Source organism: Cryptomeria japonica, chromosome 7, assembly GCF_030272615.1.
Source record: "Cryptomeria japonica chromosome 7, Sugi_1.0, whole genome shotgun sequence".
Lineage (NCBI taxonomy): Eukaryota > Viridiplantae > Streptophyta > Pinopsida > Cupressales > Cupressaceae > Cryptomeria > Cryptomeria japonica.
The window spans coordinates 416,148,300-416,168,615 of NC_081411.1; the positions used below are offsets into that span (position 1 = coordinate 416,148,300).

Consider the following 20,316-nt stretch of genomic DNA (forward strand, 5'->3'; position numbering starts at 1 on the left):
ATAAATTCCTACACTAACCTTGAGATGAAGGTAATTCAAAACTTTTACAGATCGTTACAACAGTTATAGAAACTTAACCGAAATAAACATAATATCATACTTGTAAGAAAGTTAAGCAGTGGAACAACTTCCTGCATTAACCTTGAGAGGAGGGGAATGCAAACACTTTAACAGATCATCACAACAGTAACAAAAAATACTCATAAATAACATTCATACCACAACACAATGATTTACGTGGGGAAAACCCTTTTGGGAGAAAAACCCCACACTCCAAAATCCACCCAATATATTATTCAGCAATAAAAAATAGATTACAATGTACTTGCAAAGAAAACTCTTCACAGAAGTACGACCAATCAGAGATTTAGAGGTAACTCAATAGCCATAATACTCTTACACACAACCTTTATCTCACGCATCTCATATATAGGAGATACAATACAAGAAACCGTCAAACAGTATCATAAAACCATGGGCTCAAACCACCCAATAAGGTGTAGTCGATCTTATCTCCCTTCTAGATGCCCTATGATGTGTGTTCCTTCCCTTTACAACTCATTTATGTGTATGATGTATTTTATATTTCCTATTTTAGGAGTACAAACTTCTGGAGGCCATAACTTGAGTACTGTGTGTCCTATTGACGAGCCATTTGAAGCATCAAAAAGCTTGCAAAGTGATCTAATGCCTCGTAAGCCACTATGCCGCTTATGCCCACTTTTCAAGGCATTATGGGGCCTCTAAAGTCCTCAAAATTAAATTGGTATACTTGCTTGTCTATATTGTTTATTGGCTAACCCTCATTTCAGATATACACAAACTACTAACATATCAATCAACAAAATAAACTAATTTTCAAACATATTACACCACTTACTCTCCACATATTACACTTCTATAAAAGCACCAATAAATGAAAAGAGCTCATGGCCCCTCAATAGGACACTATCCTCAAGTTTTATGTCATAATCAGAAACTCTTTATTCTCTCTCTCTGGTGGAAAAACAAAAAGCATTTTATTCCCTCTTGAAAGACTCAATCAGGCTCATTTTATGTGCGGCGGAGGACGATTCAAACATAAAGAAAACCCTCTCCTCTGCCAGGGTATATCATGGGCTATATAAACCCTCGCCATTATCTTCTCTCAGTGGTATTCCTTGCATAAGCTTAGGTTATTACTGTGCTTATGTTTCTCAATGTTAGCGGCGGCTATGTCATACCAATTTCATGAAATGTGATGAAGTTGCAGCTGTTCTTTATTCATGGGATAATGGAAGGCCTATTCCAGATTGATTTCTTGAAGGAGTACAAGAAGCTTTCTCAAATAGGCCTTACATATATCCCATGACTATTATATAACATTCACAGCTGGAATTGGTATGCCATTGCCTCGCTATTTTATCTCACATTCTTGATCTTGTCTGTATCATATCAGGCAATTAATTAACCTAAGCTTCCTTCTTTAGATGCCCCGTTAGAAGGTTCTGACTGGTTTTAGTAGTACTGATTTTCTATTGTTTTTCCATGGTTTTTGTGGGCGAATGAATTGTTGATTTCCTTTGATTTTGAATTTAAAGAGTAAGAGGGTAATTTAAGTCTGGCTCATCTTTTATAATGTTGGAATTCTTACAATAACAAAAATCTATCTTTGTTCAGTTTTTTGTTTACCAATGATCACTTTATTTTACCTCACATTCTTGATCTTGTCTGTATCATTATATCATACCAGACAATTAATTAGCTCAAGCTTCCTTCTTTAGATGCCCCCATTAGAAGGTTCTGATTGGTTTTAGTAGTCCTGATTTTCTATGTTTTTTCCTTGATTTTTATGGGCAAATGAATTGTTGATTTCCATTAATTTTGGGTTAAAAGATTGAGAGGCTAACTTAAACTCTGCCTCAAAATTTAATCTTTGTAAAGTTCTTCGTTCTTTGATCACTTTACTCTCATATTTTTTATCAATTTTTTTTCTGTTAATCCATAGTAGGTGGCTGAAGTAGGCATCTGCTTTCTTCCTGAGCAGATCTGAGTTTGAATGTGGCCTCTTTCACCTGTAAGTAACCTGTGACAATGTTTGATTGATGCTCAAGGGTCAAGAGAGCTCACTCTTTTGGATCTACTTCATTAATGCCTAGTCAACATATTGCCTATAACATCAACCTTTATATAAACTCTGTTTTCCAGTCGGCGTGCTTGTGAAAACCTGCTGAACATATTGAATGTGGTAGTGGTAATGGTATTGATGATGATGCATTAGATCGGGGATTAGGTTTTTGTTTTGGAGATATTTTAATGTTTATTGTAGAGATCAGTGTTTCGAGGTCTGGTATCAGCATCAAATCTTGAGGTGCTGCAGACATTGGACATTGAAATTTTTCTTCATAAAATTTGGAGTAGTGTTTCTGTGATTTATGTATAACTTTTCCGCTGTAATGAACCTTCTTCGAATTCTTGATATTGATGAACCTTTAGCTCCCTAAATCTATTGAACTTTCTGAACCTTAATATTATGTATAATTGTTTCAAACCTTTTACCTTCTTAAATCTGTTGAACTTTCTGAACCTTGATATTATGTATAATTGTTTACTTCAATCTACTAAGTTTTCTGAATCATGATAAAAATGTAAAGATTGCTACATAATCTCTGAATTTTTTATATATTATATATAAATTTAAGGATCTTAGTGATTAATTATAAAGTTTGATCTATAATTTTTTTAAATGTGAGAATAGATCTATTATAGAATCTGATTCATGATGAACTACAGAATCTGATACAAAATATTGATGCTTGTTTTGATGATAAACCATCTGATCTGAAACATCAGTCTAATGATGGATCGATGTGTTATGAGTCACATTGATATTAAAACTTATATCATTATTTATAACAAAAATTGTTTAAAACTCTTAAAAAATATTTTAGATCACACTTCATATTTATATTTTTTAATAAATTATCAATATTTTAAATTGCATTCCATAATTCATAAAATTTGTTATGTTGTTATGATCCGAAAGGCATCACTATGGACATTGTAGACCAGTTTCAAAATATTCTAAAATAGCTGATGTATCAAATTTTGTACTATGAACGTTGGGCATTGGAAATTTTCTTCGTATCATTTTCATGGAATGTTTCTGTGATTATGCATGATTGTTTTGGCGTACAGTTTCTAGCCATTTTGAAATTCTTGATTTTGGGGAATTTTTTACCTCCTTAAATCTATTGAACTTTCTGCACTTTGATGAACATAAGATTATTTGCATAGTCCATGGAAAATCATTCCAGTAGGTGCTATTGACAATATTCTGATATAATTTACAGTTTTATGGTTTCATGCAGATTGAATGTTTGCGATGCTGTGTGTTCTTAGTATTTTTATTGAAAAAGTAATCTGAAAACTAATATCAAACTCCTGCCACATGTAAAGAAAAAACATTCTCCAAAATATTTGCAGCTCATCTTTGCTCCCCATAAGAATTCGAATCTGCATGTCTGAAAACAGCCGCTGTAGCTTTTCAGTGAACTTGTTCTCCATATCTGTTATGTTCTCATTCGCTCTCGTACAAAATGTGCAGGGGAATTATTAGAATGAACTGAAGAGAAGGAAAGCCCTGAGGATGGTTAAGCAAGCTACTGAATTTACCCCTTGTAAATAGATCTGTAGCAGAAATTTTCGTCACTAGCACAATCTGACGAGTCTGAATCAGATGATACAGTCAAATTGGACAGTTGATGAATTTTAACTTCAGACAACAGTTGTAATAGAAGATTGTTTAATATCTTCACATTGTTTGCTGGATCAATTATGAGAATAAATAAACCCCCAATAATCTGAAGTCGTAAGTAAAAAAAATGTTGTTTTGATTGAGTTAGGTGATAGGGTAACCTTGTGAGAGCATTGTACGAGTGTTCTTGGAGGTTTCATGGGAATAAGTGGACTGCAATTTTTACTGATTCTAGTTGAGCTAAGGAGGCACCAGACCAAACTGCAATAGATTGCCCTCATTCAGTTTCCCCTTGGTAAATCTTGTAGCCCAAGTCCATTTCATATCAGACAAGTGTTTGTCATAATGTTCAACAATCACATAGCTCAGGGTTCTATTTAATATCTGTTTATAAGGGAAATATTTTAACGAAAAAGAAACACGAATCGGTTCCTATCAAATGTAAACTACGTTAAAGTCTGTATTGATGAACTGTGGATAGAAAAACTTTTGGCGCTGCCCAAATTTTCTTGTTCTGTTTCATAACGAAAGCCACTTGGTTGTATTTTGTGGTAAAGAGGGCAGATATGGCCATCAAATCTAACCTCTAATTGTACGAAAGGGAGAAACTTCTGATTTCTACACAGGTCAACCTCAAAACAGATAACAGAATTATGTTTTTATTATGATAAGCAGGAAACAAGAATCTCGAATCCTATATAAAAGGAGTCCTTAGGGCAAAGGAAAACTGGTCCAAAAGGATCAGAACCAGCACATTAACAGGAATTATATAGAAGTATAAGAGCTCCCTCTTAAACATAAGCAGAAAAAGAAAAAATACAACTTAAAGGTCAATTGGATCCCCAATCCTTAGAAATTTATACATGTCCTCTTACTTATCCAAATCATCAAAATCTTTCTTATGTATCTTCAGCTCCAGACACTCCAGGATCGAGAGGGTGGTGGTAGACCTGTGCATAATTTAGTACTGAATTTCATCAATAACTTTCATGCTCTTCTCCATCTAGTTCAATTTGGTCTTCAACTTCTTCACCTCCGACGCAGTTTAGGAACAAATCTCACAATGTTATTGTTGAACAAGTCGAAGTTCATAATCAGCACTTCAAGGGGCTCGAGGGCCTACCTGTCAAGCCTCCAAGGGATTGATGAAGAATTGATGGAGCTTTCTTTCTAGGTCTCTCTCCAAAATCTTCTCACAAGCCCAGGAATGTACTTTTTACTCTGTTCTCTCGAAAACAAGCCAAGATAAAATTTGATCCCAAAAATCTCCTTCTTCATCCATCAATGAGATGATAAATAGAAAGTCACATTTGAATTCAATGGGGGTCACACCTATCACCTTCTTATTCATTCCCAATGTGCATCCTCCGACAACTGCTACACATGTGAGCCTTTGGGAGGAGTGGAGTGTACTTTGTACACTTATCCCAACCAATCCTTATAAAGGTGATTCATAAATGGACATAGCTATTCAAGCTCCAAAAACACATTAAGTTAGCATGGAAAGGGCATAACATGAAAGTTAGTCGCACGTTGTACACAGTTGATTAGCTTGGGAGAATGGGGTGGAATTTGACAAGCCAACGATCCCAATCCCCAAACCTTATTTTCATCAAACCTCTTTAGGAGCACTTAAGAGGTGTAGAATTTTGAACCATGTCCAAGGTAATAGGTTAAAAAAGGTACCCAACCCAAAGGTATTGATAAAATCAAGGTTGGTCCAAAATGGAGTGTCCAACATTGCATCCAAATATATATTGAAACACAACACAAGATTTGAATGTAGAAGAAATATAAAATTTTATTCATGAAAATAAAATGAGTACATCCCCATAGGCCTCCATATATTTCTTACATTTGTCTTATTGGCCTAGCGTGCAAGCTCACAAGTTGCCATGGGCTTATTACAATGAAAACAATAAAATAGAAGTCTTCTAAAACAACCTTTCCCTATCTACTACTCCCTAACTACTTCCCCTAACTATTGGCAATGATCTCCTATGCCTCGTGATGTGTTTTAATATTGGTCCCCATCACTAGAAGAGATCTGTGTCGGCCTCCTAGGTCCCAAAGTTCGTGTAATGTGTGTATGAGCCCCAATTGTTTGGGAGGGATCTAAATGTTGGCATGAATAGGTCTGGACCTATCTGGACATCACTCAATCCCATGTCAATCACACGACATGCTCCATTAGCTCAATGAGGCTTGGAAAAGGTTTGCATGCTTCTAGAATAAGGGTCAGTATTGGTGTTTCGGGACACCCCTGTGTTAAGTAACCACCCTAGGGCTTCAAAAACCAAGAAAACACTTTGAATAAGATATTTAATCAACCACTAAAAAGCCCCAAAAAAATAAATCTAAAAGTGGCCAACTAGGATGCCAACTCACATCCCAGTGGCCCAAGACAAGACAAAACCATACTAAATAATATTTCTCAAACCATAACACAAAATTTTTACATTACAATTTGAGACTATAGCCCTTCCAAATGGACTATAGGCAGTCATAACATGACTAATCATATAAGGTTTCCTTGGAGACCTTTGTTCCATTGGTCAAGGAAGTCAACCTGCACACTTGATCTCACTCATTAATATATCCATGTAAGACTTATAGTTGATGCAACATCAAAAATATATGCAATCATTGTGCATAATCAATAATCTATTTCATCCAAAACTCAATGAAACATTCTACTAGCAATTAATAATTCACATTGAGTTGAATCAATATAATTATCAAATGCATAACTTGTTTAAAGACATCCAATAAGAAAATACTTGATAGATAATACTCATACAATAAATTGTCTCATTAGATTCTTAAAAGCATTCAATTTTAAAAAAAATCATGTTAATCATGTAGGAAATGAAATACCTCATTAACCTTCATTCAAACATATCAAAGAGCAATTAAGATTATTCTAACTAGGTCACTCATTGTCTTCATTTGAACTAATCTAATTTACTTTTTAATGCACACGTCGTTATCTAATATAGTATATCTTTAGTGCAATAAGTGTCTATCCAAATAAATAAATATTATGTAACCAAGTAATTATTTGCCCAATAGAAAGCACAATCCTAACAAGTCAAGGTGGGCCTCCCAATACCCTTGTAACATGAATCTAAGTCTCTTCATTGAGATGGACATAAACCTACAAGAACTCGTGTTGCTTAGGTAATATCTAGTCTAGTAAAAACCTTTACCTATATCAGGATAATAACAACACTAGCATAAGGCACATTATACATACTCTCTACATCATCATCTAGCTTACAATATGTATATAATGAAAGATCAGTGCCTATAGGTAAAGAAATACTCACTTATTTACAATTGTCCATAGTAAACTATTACAAAATGATATCAACATACTTACTTTAACTAACACAAAGCTTTCAATGAGTTGATTCACCATAGATTTTCATTCCCAAAATAAACTTTTCTACCCCTAGATGGATTTCATAGCTTATGCACCAAAAAAATTATTTTTAAGATCCCTGAGCATTGTCTTGCTATAACCAATAATTAACAGATGATCGACATGCAATAAAATAATTAAAACTTAATCATCAATACATGTAATGTACACATAGTGATCATATTTTCTTGTAACAAAAACCAACTTCAAATAAATACATTATTTTTTCGTAAGGCTTGTAAAAATTCCTTGGAAGCTTTATTGCTAGTATTCAATTGATGAAGTATGGCTTTGATTTAAGTGCCTTTAGATATGTATACATTTTTTACCTACACCTAGTGGTAGACTTTGGCCACCTAAAGTTGCAATGGTTTGTGGAAGGGTATAGATTCAAGTAAGTGGAAACTAAGCTCTAAGAATATTGCCACACAGATCCTATCTAGTAAGAGGTCACAAAATCAAAAAAATGGGCAATGCAAGTGGTGGCATCATGTCACCAAACAATCCAATCTATGTTACATTGGAAAAGTGGCATGATTTTCTAAGAACATCATAATTGAGAAAGAGTGATCCTATCATGTCCTCAATAAAAAATAGTTTTCTTAATTTTAGGATTTTGAAGTCCCTCTAAACACCTAGAAATTGATCAAACGCATAATATTTGATAGTGTCTCAATAAGAAGAGAATTGAAACTAGCAATTAAGAAAAATGCTTGTGTAGAAATAATTCCACGATCAATTCAGTTTATTACTATTTCCACTCTACTATGTAAGTTGGACAAGTGTACCATACTAGGGTTGTAGTTTAATGGTCATGATTGGGGATCATAAAAGTTGAGTTTATTTTGCATATAGAACCATGGCTCTTTTTTGCAATCTATCCATCTTAATAATATGTTGCCTTTCTTGGTAGATGCTAATGTAACCATATTAAAACCGCCATTAAAGATCCAATCAGCCTTAATCATTTTATTTATGATCTATCACTAGAGAAGGATCCTTTCAACAACATCTTTCAAGGCATATTTACTATTGATTTCGAATAGGACCCATATAACCTTGTTGGACATGTGTCACAACCATGAGTAATATAATGGAATGATAATGTATCAACCACAAAATGTCACCATGCCGCCATCTACTAATGATTATTGCTAAAATATTATCTCTTTGGACATATAATATGACCCATGATTGAGAGGAAAAAACCAACTACCTTGATCTCCTAAAGACAAATAATATCCAAAGAAGAAACTCTTTAGTGAAAATATTGCACAATAAACTTAGAATGTGAGTTTCTTGTAATTCATGAAAGGTGTGGGTCTAGGGATATTTTCTTAGAGTCTAACCCTTGTAAAGTAGACTAATTGTTTTATAGAAACCAACTCTAGTTTTATGGGCAAAACTCTCCAAAGTACATATTTCATGTTTAAGAACATATTTGCCTTCTTCTACTAAATGAGGTGGGTAGCAAGAGGGCCTATAAACTTGGGACAAAAAGGGTTTGAACAAATGAGACATTACTTAAATTTGAAGAAGATAAAATACACGCAAGGAGTAGTACTCTTGAGAATCAAGGTTTTCTAGCCTCCTTAGAGGGCTCATTAAATGGGTGATTACAATGGCACAACCGCCACTTGTTTTGATTTGTCATTAACATTGAGACAAGAGTATGTCATGGATGTAGAGGGTTTAGTAGCTACACCACTGCTAGGTCCTATGTTGTGGATGATTGGCTAAGATCTCTTATTGGGACCATTGTGACCATCTTTGTACTTGTGAGCATTATTGCATCCTTTCTCAATTCGGGTCTAATGGACTTTGCTAATTCCTTTAAAGACTATTTTGGTCTTGTGTGTGGCTAGGAGATAGTCATTTATTTTGTGGCCAAAAAATTGACACCTAAAACAAGATTTAGTAAATTGATCAATATACAATATTTTGAACATGGCACAATCACCAATATTTAACCAATGATTTCCTAAAGGTCTTGGAAAAGGTCTATTTCCATGTAGACCTACATTGTGTTTGAGTCAAATAGAACTTGACATCTTCATTACAAACCATCATCCCAAGAAATGAGACAATATGGTCCAAAAATAACCAAAATGGAAAAGGTAGGCCATGAAATTCACCTCAATTGACACCTTAAGTGCCTAATCGTTAAACATAATAAAGTCCTTAGTCCAGGGGAATAAGTTACTTGCAATGAGTTTCAAACATAACAAGTCCCATGTACAAGGATAATGTTTGCATGGCTAGTTTCTACATGGTTGAAGAGGAAAAGAGCCTTGGTTAACTTTTCAGCTATGTTTGTTTAATCCCATGAGGGATTCAAGACTAGTGTTCACTCAACTCTTAAGCATGTTTTTTTGACATTATTCTTCCTACAAAATTCCTTGTAAGCATAAATTATTCTAGGCACTTGCAAGTATTATTAAAATCTAGAATTGGAAGAACAATATATAAGAGATTTTCAAAACACATACTCATTAAATACCCTGGGAACTTATTTCCAAGGTTTCTTTGTATGTGGTGTGATAGTTTGGCTCAACATCAACATTAACAATGAAGGAAAACTAGTGACCTAAAGGTTGAGAAAACCTAAAACCTTCTACAATAAATGTAAGAAATCTATGCATATATCACTACACTATCAAAAGGTGGCAGATGACAAACAAGAACCTAGGAAGAGAAACACGCATTAAACTCCAAAACAAGCCTTTCTCCTCTCCTCCACCCCAACATTATTAGGAACTAACATTCTTACCAATAAATTAGCTATTGTTTAACATTTAAATTTTTTAAACAGTATCTACTAAAACAAATTAACAAGCTAATATGAGTGTTTTTGGTTCCAGATGTGTGTGTTTTTCAATTGACATTTTGTATCACATTGAGTGATCTATGATCAAGAAGACGAGAGTGATGAATTGGATTACAAAATTGACGTCCTGAAGAGTTAGGGGGGAGGATCACTCTTCTTAGGGTCAATTTTGCAATCCAATGCATCACTCTCCTCTTCTTGTCGATGGATCATTGGCATTGTGATCTGAAACATTAATTGAAAAAACATGCATAGTCAAAACCAAAAGCATTCATACCATTCTTCATGGACAATAAAAAAATTATGCCTACTAAGTTAACAAGCTACTACATAAAACCTTAACAATTTTTTATTAACAAATGATGATTATAATAACCATTTTGAACATTTGACACTCTCAACTCCCTTTCATTTCTAGAAGGATGCTGATGGAAGTGGTATGTTACAAAAGACACTCCCTAGAAAAGAAAAGCCAATTACTTTGAAAACGTTTGGTAGTCATAGGGTTATTGTCAACTTTAAAGCATCACATGATATGATGTGGACCTAGTAGACAATGAATGAATGAATGGATTTTAATAATGTCCACCAAACCAAGTGGTCTAAGGGACCAAGAGCTCCAAAAATAACACTATTTCATGTTACCTCTCTTTTTATGGATCTTGACTAAGAAAGTCATAGTTTTGTGAAGCCTTGCTTCCTCAAACAACTTGCTCAAATTGGCCACCTTCAGATTGTTTTCAAATTTCTTATAAACATCCTCATAATTCACGCACTCCATGATGAAGTGTCATTCGATTACCGCCCGTTTACCACAACAGTTGCAATTTATTTCTTCCTACACTTCTTTAGGAGTTATCCATCTACCTATTTTCCATATAAGATGATGAGACCCAATCCTCAACTATGCTATTAAGATTTTAGACTTTCCCATGATTTTGGTGCTTAGATGTGTCTTTTCAACATGTGTCCACATGGGATTGAATTCTTTGACATAGTGTGTTTTCTTTTGGACATTCTATTTTATCCACATGGCAATCCTAATTTTTTCCAGCACCCAACTCTTTATCTCCTTGTTAGTAGGACAATCTTGCCAATTAATGTCCCATTTATCCACCCACTTGTCATTTTTCTTTTTCCAAGTCTTCTTCTTGCATTTTAACTCCTCCATAGAAACCATTTTGGGCTAGCAGTGCTCATCCATGTTTCAACCTTTTTTAACTTAAAAAATGGATTATTACTGAAGCATCCATTGGGAACATACCAAGCTTAGCCAAAAGGATCTTATAGTGAACCATTGATCATTGACTTTGTAGCTACTAGTGATTAAGTGGTTTTGAGTTACAAATAGAAGAAATCTACAATAAACTTATGTGGAAAAGAATAAAAAGAATGGATTTATTTGCACCTAATTGGAATTGAATCAAGGCCTCTAATGATATAGGAGAAGCTACTTGTTACGCAGTGCACTCCTATTTGGTCAATCAGTGAAAGAATATCAAATTTTGTAGAGCTTGTGGTTACTAGCAAAATACCAAGCATCAAATGGAGTGACAAAATTATATTCTAAATTATAGTAGAGCCTATTCCTTATATATTTGAAAGTAGTTTCTACTAGATTGAACATCATAGTATGTTTCATTGGCTACCAAAATCTTTTGTTACTAGCATGAAAAATTGGTAAAATATCATTCAATGGATGTACAATGAAAGAGTTATACAAAATAAGTCGTAAAGCTTACTTAGAAGTATTATTTTGTTTTGATATAAACAATAGAATAAGTTTGATGTATAAGTGAATTGGTAAGGACATTATATTCATAAGTCATGGGATAAAACATAAATATTGTTAGGTTTTTATCCATACATAAAAATAAGATTTAATTAAGAGGTATGCAACATAACTAGTGTGTAACTCTTTAGTCATTGTTCTTATTAATGAACATATGTCAAAAAATCATAAGATGAACCTTTAAAACTTAACTTTTCTGTACATTATCTATTGAATCAAAGTTTAGAGATGATTTGATAATAATGTTTTATTCTTATGATAGATAAGATTAATGTGCCTTGTATTTGGAGTTACAAAGATTTATGAAAACCTCTAAAATAATCACTTATGAAAATAATCTCTTAAGATAAGGAAGCAATGCTATGGGAGGGTAATGACCTGTCTATTTATCAATTAATCCAAGCCTATCTCCAAAACCTCCAAATGATTAAACTTCTCCCTGCTCTGGTAATCCCTCAATACCCCCAGACAACAGCTAGTTTTGATTGGGGACTGCATTCCCTAGCGAAAGATAGAGAATTCCAGAATCTCTGATAAAGACAGGTGCCTTATCCATTATGCTAGAGTCATTTCATCATCATCGTTATGGAAACTTTACGATTCCTAAAATTGCCTTATCCATTATGCTAGACTCATTTCATCATCATCATGTTATGAAAACTTCATAATTTCTAAATTTCTTAAGCTTGAAGATGTTTATTTTCAATTATAAATGAGTAGTGGTTTCATTTAAATAAGAAATAAATTCAATTTTAATTTATTTTTAATTAAAAATGTATATGAGAACATTCCAGTTACTTAAATTTAAGCAAAAATTACACTTCAACAGCTGCATCCCCAGATATTTGCACAATACCTAGCTGCAAATGATTAATCCAGCTGTAGGAGTGTGCCCACACTTGAATTCCTATCTCAAAATTCATTTGTGAGGGTTGGGTACGCAATGGTCTTCACAAGGTAGCTTTTTTTTTTTGAAAGGTTCTCCTATTCTAACTTGTCTGCATACATCAACCAATTGCTCAATCATTTGTTGGTATATCTTCTCATGAAGGAGCAGGCGTCAGTAAGTGGTGCATTGCTACCCTACAACACCAACTACTACAAACAAGATAGAATTGGAAACTAGTGCTAGTATTGCATTATCCATCATTATAATGACACTGTTACCACTGAACTCAAGCAAACATTTCTCAGATCTACCAAGGCCTATCCTTTGAACAATTTGACCAACCTTAGTACTTCTAGTAAACGAGACAAATGGGATTCGTGTATCTTCTGCAATGGCCTTCTCAATTTGTGTCCCACCATAGATGTAGGTGAAAATAGTACTAGGAGAAACATTTCAATCAAATAACTCAGCAACTAGTTTTGCTGTTGCCACTTTTCCAAACTGTGTAGTTGCCACACACCAAAGCAATGTATGCATTCCATCCAAGTACAATAGCTGGGAAGTTGAAAGCAACGATTACACCAACTATGTTAGGAGGATTCCATATTTCCATCACCATAAGATTGGGTCATTCCGAAGGTATAATAGAACCATTCAACTGTCAAATTAAGCCAACTGCATAGTCACATTTGTCAATTATTTCTTGAAAATTCTATGCTTTCTGGAAGTATTCTACAAATCTACCAATGGGCTCTGATTTTGATTGCAAAGCTTCCCCAATCTTCCTTACAATTTCACTTCTACTTGGAGTAAGAGTTTACATCTATATTTTACTAGTTTCTCCACAAACTGTAATGCCATCTTTGTGGTCTTCAATAGAAGCTTCAATGGCTATTGTTATTAGCCTGTAATTGTCAGGATTGTCCAATGCAATGATATTTCCCTTTCTTTTTTAGACTTTATTTTCATTACATCTCCTCAAGATTATGGGGTTGTATCACTAGCTTGTTCAAGAAATTGTAATACCCTAAAAATGGTCACCTAAAACATGGTTTCCTAATCTCGACAATATCACCAAGGTCCTAACCAAAGGCAATTAAATCAATCTCAAGCACCTAATTAATTAATTCTTCAATCATTAATGTTATATGACAAGTTAATCACTCTATATTAATTAAATCATTCCAAGTAAATCATTTTGATCAATTATCCTATTTATTTAATTAAATATCCTAGCATATTTAATTAATAAATAAATTTGTCATTTAATCACCAAAAAAAAAATTAATTTATTAAAAGAGATTAATCACAAAAAGAGGAATTAATTTGCAAAAGAAAAGAATTAAATTGAGAGAAGAAATCAAACTTAAGATATTTTTTTTTCTAAAATTGAGATAACTTAAGAAATAAAAAAAACAATTAAATTGAATTAATGATTTTCTCTAAAAATGAAAACTCAAAGCTTTAAAAGAAAGAAGTTCAGTTGCATTGAAAAGGCTTTTTCTAAATAAAAATCTTGAATAAATTAAGAGAAATGTGCATGGAATCACCTAATTTTCATCTCAAGTGCATGGAATCAACTAATTTTATCTCCAATGCAAACTTAGACTTATAATCTGAATGCATTCAATCAAGCTATAATTGGAATCTATCTCAAGATTAGCTTAATCTGATCTCTCAATTATTTCAATTAATCCTAAATTGTGCTTTTTCTTGAATAATCTCAACCGCTCATTGTTAATCGATCTTGACAGTCGGTCTCTCTTTTGAGTCTCTATAAATTTAGCCTTAATCTCTCATTCAAAACACCTTGGAGATTTATTGTTATTATGCAGTTTTTGCTCTAGAGTCATTGAAGATATTGTGCTTTGAGATTATTGCATCTTAGTTTAGCTTTTTGCATACTTAGTTTAATCGTTATTGCTTGCATTCATCTAGCTTAATCTTGCATACATTTAGCTTATTCTTGTGCTCATATAGATTAAATCCTTCATCTTGGTGTAGTCTAATCACTGGTATTGCTTATACAAATCTGAGACCAAGTCTATACACACACCTTTTAGAAGGCAATAGTTCGATTTGTTATGGTTTTTATATTCATGATTATATCTGTCTAACCATGCATGCAATGACTTAATTGAAGTGTTGTGTCTTACAACTTGCAGATACTTATTCACTTTTCACACACATTTTTGGCACCCACCATGGGGCAGAAGACTACATCTTTTATCCTTGCAGATTAACTTATTTCTTTTTTTTCAAATTTATTTTTTCGGATTTTTTCCATACAGTTCCCGCAAAAACTCGTACGAGTTTTCACAGAGACCCGAACGATGAACTGCAGGTATTGTATGGTCTGTTGTGAATTATCGTATGACCTGGTGAGAATACTCGTACGATATTTCAGTTTTTGGTATTAAAATGGATTGCATTTTTGAGGTTTTTCTTATTTGAATTTTTATGGTACTAATGTTGACCCTGGCTTGTTGTCTGTTTGTTTGCTAAATTTTGACAGCTTAACCAGTTTTTGCAAAACGTTTGTCGAAGAACATGCCTATCGCCCAAAAAAACAATATGACTACTGATTCATTGTTTTTGTAGGTTACCTGAGGAGGTTCAAGTGAACTTCGTGTATTCTTTAAATTCATGTTTAGGCACATAAATTGCTATTTGGTTAATGAACAAATACATCTTTTATGTTTTAAGAAAAATCTAAGAGATAGGAGAGTATGCTCTTGTCTGCATAAACAATCAAAAATTCAGACCCTCGAATCTTTTTCTAAATTTGAGATTTGTGTACCTTTAGGGGGATTGTCATAGTGGGAAAAAGTAATCACCCTATGAGAACGACCCAAGTGAGTACAACTAGACCTGAGCATTCCAACTCACTATAATAAATAGGCCTCTGGTGATTAAAGTCTCAGAGGACGGGATTATTTGATTTTTCTCTTTGATCTCTCTCATATTGAACATTTTGTAGGGCCTTGCAGTTTCAATCATGTTTACGTGACTATAGCTTATTTTGGTACCTTGTCGAGCTATAGGCCTCAATCATGCTTGCGTAACTTCAAGGGGTAATTTTGAATGGAATTCCTGACTAAATACTATAAGATAGATGCTACTCGATTCACCTCTGAAAGGGGGATAATCTTTGTGCAAGAGAGATAGTAACTCTCCCAAGATACTTGCCATTTCGTGCCCCCATTAGCATTTGGAGTCAACTAATACGACATTGAGAATCCATTGCATGAGACTCAGTGGTCATATTTTGATTAGCTATTGGGTCTGTACTTGAGTCTACAAGCAAAGGTTTTCTTCTCTAAGCCAACTTTCATAGGGTTAGCATGTTGTGCTTGAAAGTCATTATACGTCTTGCGTGTTTTTTGTGTTTTCATCCTTGAAACTAAAACTAGAGAAACAAATCAACAACGTCAACAACTCGATGATCAAAACTCAGTGCTTATCAAAAAGTGGTCTCTGTTAGTCATCAAAACTCTATCCAAGTCAAAAACTGGTCTCTGTTAGTCGCCAAAACTTTGTCTGTGTCAGAATCTCGTCTCTGTCGAATCCACTATCGTACGAGTCTATTGAATTATCGTCTGGCTATATACGAGTTATTGTACGAGTCTTAATTGGTCCTATCAGTTTATCGTCTGGCTCTATCAAAATTGTCATCCGGGTATACATAATTGTCGTTCTATCACTAGAAAATTGTCGTCTGGCCTTTAGTCTACTGTCGTACGGATAATCATCATCCTCATTAGATTGTCATCTGTAGAGAACTAAACTGTCGTGCGAGTTTAGGCAGCAACTCATATGATAAACTGTTTGTATTGTCTGAGAACTATTAAATTGCCGTCTGGGTCATAAAACTTTGTCGTACGAATTCCAAATTTTATTAGTCCAGAAACTTGTCTGTCTACACACTTTTTCAGAACTATCATACTTGCCTAATCAGTCTAATTTCCTAAATCAGTCTACAATGAGCATAAATTTGGTCATCATAATTATGAGCGTAAACAATCTTGATATTGTACCCATGCTGTTGTGTTGCACGATTTTGTCGATCATCTTTCAGCTAGTTCAATTAACTACTTATCAAACTTAAGTCACTTAGATCACGTCTTATACGGGATAGATCGTTCCTGAAACCAGACTAGGTCTTAGTCACTTATCTCAAATCAAACTAAGTTACGTAGATCACATCTTATACAGGATAGATCTTTCCTGAAACCAGACTGAATCTTAGTCGCTTCTCTCAATCACTACGTCAAATGAACAACTAGCTTCGATTTGATCTTGACTTTTGCATCACATCTAGTTCTTGATCACATCAATTATAAATGACTATTCAAACCAGAAGTTCTCATAAGAAAGATACCAAAGGTAAAGGATCGTCCTTTTCATTACAAGATAATCCATTCTTCGTAGAAGACCCTATCTTTAATAAACCTTCATCGTCAAATTTACCAATTTTTGATCAACCCTTATCTCCCATCATGTTTGGAGAAGGGCAAGAAAGACAAGCTAATAAACACGATACTTATGATGATATCAACACCCATGCTAATGACAGTGATTCATCATCTAGTGAGTCTGAAGCCTCTGAACCTACAAAAGGTGTTAAGTTGTCAAAAGGATAAAGATTTCTGAAAAATGATGAAAATTATCATGGCTAGAGAAAAAAAGGATTATTTTCTGGAGCTAGACAAACAAGGCGCTAAGCTTCCTACTGATTATAACGTTGAAACCCTTATCACTAAAGAGGAAGAGACACCCTTAGCACTGGTAAACAAACAATTACAAGCATTACAGATTGAAATCACAAAAATGAAAAACAAGGATAAATCATCAAAGCAGTATTGTTTAGACACGATCTGCTCGTTCCCATTTGCCAAAAACCTTTGCATACCTCCATTTCCTTCAAGAGTGGAGATTCCTAAGTTTGAAAAATATGATGGTAATGTAGATCCTCAAGACCATGTCAGAGAGTTTTGTGCTTTATGTGTGGAGTACATGCACGAACAAACATATCTCATGCGCCTTTTCCCAAGGAGTTTAGGAGGAGAAGCTATGGAATGATTTTCAAGCCTACCTATGGGAATTAAAACTTTTGAGGAATTAGTCAAATTGTTTTTCCAACAATACTCCTATAATATTCGTCATTCGGTCACTATGATCAAGCTTTGCAATACTAAACTGAAAAAAGGAGAACCTTTTCTCACTTTTCTTCAACGTTGGAGAAAGATGCTCTCTAGATATTCGCAGCCTATTCCAAATTTTGAGAAGATGGACATTTTTGTCAACCTAATCCCTGAATTGAAATACAATATCCAAATGCAAGTATACCATTCATTCAACTGAGTGGTAGATAGTGCCCTCAGAATGGAAGATGTGCTTATAAAGAAAGGAGATATATCACTTTGGAAAGAAACACAACAAGGCTTTAGTTCCAAACAAAAAGAACAAATACTAGAAATACGACAAAGATAACAACAGAAATGTTGTTAATGATGGAGTGGTAGACATTGTTAAAACAAAATCAAAACCCACAATATTTAATCTGGATAGCGACACATAATCACTCTTGAAGCAGTTGAAATTGCGGTGGAAAACCCTTCGAAGAAATCAAAAGAGTGGTTTAAGGAGAAACCTTGGCTTTCAAAGCCTAAACTTGATTTCACTCATTTGAAAGAATCATATGAATCAGCTCTTAAAACTTTATTGGAAAATGATCTGATAGCATTTCCAAACAACTCTAGACCATATGATCGAGAAGTTAAACCCAAATGATGGAGGGAAAACGAGTAATGTGAATATCATCGAAACAAGGGTCATACAACAAACAATTGCATGAAACTCAAACATGAGATTCAAGACCTCATCGATGCTAGCAAAATTGTTGTTGGAAATCACACAACTAACACTGATCACAAAGCCTTTAAAGATCCCTTGCTTGCTTATGAACAAGGCAATTCCTCAAAATCCAAGGGAGGTGCCAAAGTCAATTACACCTACACTAACAATGACAATGTGATCAACATGATTAAATCTTCACAATCTGAGTATTACAACGTGATCATAGTCAAAGATAAACAACATAAAACACAAACTGCAAACGTTGTAACCCACACTTAAAAGAAGGTTACTCTAAAATGAGCTAGTTCCTCAACTCCTGATCAAACAACATCAAATCTATCAACTTCTTCAAACACACAACCAGATACAATCACAGCTAAATCTAAATAGCCGACTTCATCGTCCTCTCCTAGTTATAGCATTGTCGAACAATTGAAACAAACTACCACTCAAATCTCCATTTTTGAACTGCTTAAGATCTCTTCTACTCATAGAGATATCCTGGACAAATCTTTGCTCACTACTAGTGTCCCCAAAGATTTAGATGTAGATGAGTTTCAATCTATGGTGGGTCACCTGACTTCACCTTATTACCTCACCTTCTATGAAGAAGATGACAATTCACTAAATCACCCACATAACCAACCATTGCACATTGAAGCTATGATCCATAAACACCGAGTCAAATGTTTTTTGATAGATGGAGGTGATGGGTTGAATATTTGTACCTACAATCTACTGACACAGTTGGGATTTTCTGAACATGTCATTGATCCAACAAAGAAATAATAATCAAAGCTTAGGATGAAGAAGAAAGAAAATCTAAAGGTCTGGTACTATTATCAATCAAGGTAGGACCTATGGAAGGAGACGTTATTTTTCAGGTGCTTGATCTTCCTCTTTAATACAACATCTTGCTGGGCAGGCCATGGATTCACAAAATGCAAGTAGTACCATCTACCTATCATCAGTGCTTGAAATTTCCTTATAATGGAGTTGAAGTCAGGATTCCTGTTGATACAATTTACACCTATAATGCATTAAAACAGTGTACTGATACCTTTGTTCCTCATAACAGAGCAACCTTTATAGCTGAGAGTTCATAAAATTTGATGAAAGATCTAGAAAATAAACTAAAAATCATAGATACTAGCATGGATGGATACAAAATAGAACCTGTACTTTCACTAATGTCTCTTCCTCCATCACCAAGACAGTTTGGAAAACCATCAGAGGCTATGAAGCCACAAACTTCAACTCCGAATATCATTTATGATGTTATTTTTGTATAGTCCTCTACTTCCCTTGCAGATGAAATAGAAGAAGAGGTTGTTCTCAAATGGCTTTTGAAAGAAGATAGTGAAAACAAAGAAGTACAACACTATGAAATTTCCCCTGCACAAAATGGTCCAGGCTATAAGATGATTCACCGCATGGGATATTTAGGTACCGGTCCTCTAGGCAAGCATTAAGAAGGTATTGTTGAACCTATTAACCTACAAACCAAGTCTACAAATGATAAAGCTGGACTTGGATACCATTTAGAGGAGTCATCAGATCAAAAACATACTTCTCATCATCATTCTAAGTGGAGGAAAAAGATACCACCTTCAACATCATAGGAAATAAATACTCAGCAAACTCAAGAAGAGTATGAAAAAGAACAAGAAGAATTGACAATCAAGAGAGAAGAAGAAGTTGGTAATCAAGTTCCAATTGTATCAGCAATAACACTACAAGGAGTATAAATCCCAGAAGATATGCGAGAAGAAATTGAAAGAATTAAAGA

The 20,316-nt window shown here is 34.2% G+C and overlaps 2 long non-coding RNA genes across 2 annotated transcripts; one reads left to right on the top strand and one right to left on the bottom strand.

The window, feature by feature from the left end:
• Positions 1-1,074: 1,074 nt before the first annotated feature.
• Positions 1,075-3,847, top strand: LOC131033381 (uncharacterized). Its single transcript, XR_009103602.1, has 2 exons — positions 1,075-1,380; positions 3,587-3,847. It is a non-coding gene; the product is annotated as an uncharacterized LOC131033381 (long non-coding RNA).
• A 532-nt stretch (positions 3,848-4,379) lies between these two features.
• On the bottom strand, positions 4,380-5,126 carry LOC131033382 (uncharacterized). Its single transcript, XR_009103603.2, has 2 exons — positions 4,860-5,126; positions 4,380-4,686 (listed from the first exon to the last, which is right to left on the bottom strand). It is a non-coding gene; the product is annotated as an uncharacterized LOC131033382 (long non-coding RNA).
• Between the last annotated feature and the right edge of the window lie 15,190 nt (positions 5,127-20,316).